This window comes from Limanda limanda, chromosome 7 (assembly GCF_963576545.1).
Source record: "Limanda limanda chromosome 7, fLimLim1.1, whole genome shotgun sequence".
NCBI lineage: Eukaryota > Metazoa > Chordata > Actinopteri > Pleuronectiformes > Pleuronectidae > Limanda > Limanda limanda.
The window spans coordinates 8,916,901-8,921,900 of NC_083642.1; positions in this window are offsets into that span (position 1 = coordinate 8,916,901).

Genomic DNA, 5,000 nt, shown 5'->3' on the forward strand with positions numbered 1-5,000 from the left:
TGCAGCTCCACTCATTCAGACACTTTGAATCTGTCTGTTTCTGCAATCTCTCCGTTTCCCGACTCTTTCATTGTCCCTCCACCTTTCTCGCCGTTCTCGATGGAGAAATACTACGCCAGAGTGCGCGATGATGATTTTCTGTAAGTCTATTTCTGCCACAGCAGGCGTGTCCTTCTGCTGCAGTGATACCCCATATGCTGCACATAGGAACACTTCACAGGTTCAGGCAGTTCTCGGCTATAGGAGACGCACAAACATTCGTCCCTTGCCGACTTAATTTACTTAGCCTATAGCAATTACGTGAAGGATCTGCTGGAGTGCACAGGAAGCGTTCTGTCACTGAGAGATTGCTCAGTAACAACGTGTTCAAAGGAGCGTTTATTTCTGGTATTTGTTAACGTCGGATTTGTCACTTTCACGTGAAAAAGGTGGGCCCCCCCGTGGTATCAGTGAGTCAAGTGACTTCAAAAGCCGTATTTCATGTTGTATATTATCTTACCCGGACAGAGACTGGAGCTTTTACGTTTCACTCCTGCTCTGCAGCATGAGCGTCTCCTTGTGAATGATGTAGAGATGACAAAGAGGAGCTGTACCTACACATGTTTATCTTTTGGGTGGGGTGGGCTGGGGTGGGGGGGAATAGAAACACAACTTGTCCCCTGTTGGTGCTGAATGGGGAACACGGCATGTTCTCCCATCCCCACTGTTTTCTTGGAGTGCCGTGGCCCTGAAGAGCAGAACGGGCCTCTTGTGGGAGAAGGTTGAGTGGCTGCTGGCCCTTTAAGAGGTCTATTTTTACAGGGGCACACTCATGCAAGGAGCGAGGCAGCACAGAGGAGGCAGTGGCACACGGAGACTCTCTCTCTCTGCTCACCGCCTCACTTGTGTGACTCCCCACAACACATCCTATACAGGACCCTGGAACCAGTGAGCGGCTGCAAGAGAGAGAGAGAGAGAGAGAGAGAGAGAGAGAGAGAGAGAGAGAGAGAGAGAGAGAGAGAGTTGTCAAACTTGCTCCGTCCCTAAAGGAGAAATGTGTTCTTTAAACGCCCAAATCATCAGAACTGGAGGTTTTCACCCAATAAGGAGTGGATTTCTCTGAAGTCTAAAAGTGATAACGAGTGGGAGCTGGCTATAAAGACACCCTTGTGCACACTGCACACAAACGTGCCAACATTCCCACATACTTGTTTTGATATGCAGATAGCGATGAAAGAAATCTGAAAACATTCATGCCCCCTTCTTACAAACACATAATGCACTTAAGTTTGCTCACGCCCACAAGGCTCCTCGAAAGAACCCAGCACATTTCAGAACATTTGTTTCTGCACAAACACACACGTCCGTGCACTCGGAGCAGTGCAGTCCACCCACGTTCAATATTACTTATACATCCTCAATATCTGGACCAAAAATAAATCTTCTCCTTATGCAATCTAAATGTTGTATAATGCATGGCCTGTCATTATCACAGAGCTCCTTCACGCCCTGCTGTGCATCTCCACCTACAGCACCACACACACACACACACACACACACACACACACACACACACACACACACACACACACACACACACACACACACACACACACCACACAGACATCCACCCTGCACCTTGTGTTGACAGTCATATACTCTACTCTAGCACTCTCACCCACGTTGAGTGTGTGCTCACAAACAGCCCGCCAGATAAGTGAGAGGGAAAGACAGAGAGCGTGGGCGGGGTGGTGGGGGGGGGGGGACTGAAAGTGAAAGAGACATGAAGGGAGGACTTAGTCGAGTGTACATTCATGCAGAGACTGTGCGTTTGTGTGATTTTAACAATCGTTGTGTTTGGAGTGTGTGTGTGCCATGTGTGATTTCAGGGCCCTTTGTGTTAAAGGCTTTTCCTGTCTTGAGGCCACACACCATAACCGCACATAAACTTGTTCGTGTGATCATTTTTTTTCTACGTCCCTGTTCCTCTTCCGAGTCTCGAAGCGGGGGGGAAACACTCACCAGTTCATTAACTCTCGCTGTCACTTCCAGTCACACACGAGCTCGCGTGTCTTTGCATGTCAAAGTCGAGCTCCGGTCCTTCCTCATGTGTGGATACATGTCTTAAAAGCTCCGTTATAATTAGAAATGTACATTAAACAGAGCAGCTCACATCATTTTTTCTTTCAAGTATCCTGAGAAATGACAAGCCGAGCAAATTATGCACATCTGCTATGTGTCAACACACGGAGGCATACAGAGCTCCACATCACAACTCACCTGCCTCAGGAAAGCAGCTACCAACTAATCTCACAGCAGAAGTTACTGTTGAAATATTTGCCAGATTTAAATAGGTTCTTCATTTACAAACATTTGAGTCGGTCAAGGCCGCCTGCGTGGACACTGTTCTCAGATCAATCAATCAATCAATCAAATTTTATTTGTATAGCCTATATTCACAAATCACAATTCGTCTCATAGGGCTTTAAAATTGTGTGACATCCTCTGTCCTTAACCCTCAACAAGAGTAAGGAAAAACTACTAAAAACCCTTTTAACAGGTAAAAATATGTAGAAACCTCAGAGAGAGCCACATGTGAGGGGTCCCTCTCCCAGGACGGACAGAAGAGCAATAGATGTCAAGTGTAGGAAAACATCATCGGGATAAAAGTTTTTAGCAGCATTGATGAGGGTAAACATTTTGAAGGGTAACTTCAATACTATATGTCAAGCAGTCCTGCTGCAATCATAGTCTCTGGTCAGCAGCCAGCAAGATCATGATCCACCATCAAGATGGGATCTACTAAAGTCCACAGTCATTGTCCACTGTCGCCAGTTAGGATCCATCATCAGCCGCCGCCTCGGTCGTGGTCCACCACCACCATCCGATGCCAACGCGACAAAGGATCCTCCATTAGATCAGCGCCCTCACAGTGGGAGAATTGGCTTTGGAAAACTCAGCTGAGGAACCAAGAGGGTGATAACATAATCCCAGGCAGATGCAGGTGTTTGAATACAGCTGACACCACGCCAGCCGACTTTGAGGTGGCAGACGCACCTGACAAGGCTGCGCTGCGGGAAGGAGCAGGAAGTGATATTTCAGAGGATGCCTCGGCTTTCAGATCCTAACGTGTGAGGAAACATGGGATCTGTCAGTTATCTGCGTCTTTCTCCGCTTTGTGTTCACGCAGATGTTTTTTTCTCTGGCCTTGACTCGTGAACATTTGTGTATGATCAAGCAGTATGTTCTCCTCCTCCTCCTCCACACTTCATCTACAATGGGGGTCGACGACCTTTCAACCTCGCCACCCACCTCTTACACCTACAGTTTTTTCCCGGCCAGGCTTTTCTTTCTGCGTGCTGCACGAGGTGCGGATACATCTGCTCTCCTGAACAGCAGATCCGACGTGGACATAAACACAATATATCACACAGTATCTGTGTCAGCGTACAGAAGGTGTAACATCTGAGACATCCGGCAGAATGTAGTGGCAACAGTGTCCCGACAGCTCGTCCTGAAGATGGACGGGTTTGACACTTCTACCTTTATAGCAACGCTTTTAAATCAATTATCAAAATATTTTGACTTTAAGAATTATAATAATTTGACTTTTATAAGATAAGATAAGATAAGATAAGATAGGATTAGATTAGATTAGATAAGATTAGATAAATTAAGATAATATAAATTAATCCTACAGTGGGGAAATCAAGAGGACAGTCAGAAAGACACATTAATAAAGTAATAATAAGTACCGTGCAATTCTTTTAAATGTAGGGAGATGTACAAAAAAATCTGAAAATATATTTAAATGGAATATTAGCATTTGCAAATAGCTGAGTGATATAGGCTCTCTATCACATGGAGCTGGGACTGTCCCTGTATTCATTTAGAAGAAAAAAAAGCATTAAACCCACTCAATATCATTGCAGTATCTTCTATAAGACAGGTGTGTGTGTGTGTGTGTGTGTGTGTGTGTGTGTTTGTGTGTGTGTGTGTGTGTGTGTGTGTGTGTGTGTGTGTGTGTGTGTGTGGCCGGTCCTCACTTTGTGACCCCCCTTTAATGGACTGTTTGGGGGTTAAGACTTGGTTTTAGGGTTAGAATTAGGTTAGGTTAGGTTATGGCTCAGGGTTGAGGTTATTAATTTAGTTTGGATGGTTAGGGTAAGAGGCATACAGTATGCCAATGAGTGTCCTGACCAAGATAGCGGTGTGTGCGTGTGTGTGTGTGTGTGTGTGTGTGTGTGTGTGTGTGTGTGTGTGTGTGTGTGTGTGTGTGTGTGTGTGTGTTTGTAGAGCAATGGTTATAATGACGGTGTATAGCAATGTTGCCTTGAATGTTGCCACTGATAAAGGTACTCGTGACAGGATCTGTGAAACCAGTCTAGACAGTCTCTCCGAAAATGAATGGCACTCGAGCTACATGGCCAAACCGGGCTGTGTGCTCCCTCTCCACGGAGAGATACCATCACTGTGTTTGCTTACAGCTCGCTGACATTTTTACTGCAAAACCAGACATCCGAGGGAAAGCCTGTTTGATTGGCAGACGCCAGGGGACAGTGCCCAAGCCCACAAATCTTGGGAAGGAAAAGTAATCCCTCTCTTTTTCCCCACACACAGACACACGCTCTTGTCCTCGCTCTTTTCAAGCTGTGTCTACCCCGTCGGACTTTGTCTCTCTCTCTCTTTCCCCCTCTTCTTAACTATTCAATTCAATTATATTTTATCTGTATAGATCCAAATCATAATATATATGATCTCAAGGCACTTTACATAGAAGGACAGGACCTTTACATTTATAGAGAAAAAAACATCCCATTAACTGGAAGAAACCTCTTGAACCTTCAGAGAGAGAGAGAGACTATGGGAGGGGAAAGTTATTAGCATGTTGTGAAATAAATAAATGTTGGGGCAGAGAAATAGAAAGAAGGAGAGAAATGCATGATGGGAGTTCCCCCAGCAGTCGAGGCCTGTAGCAGCAGGACTAAGGGGATAGTTCAGGACTCACTCGATCCGGCCCA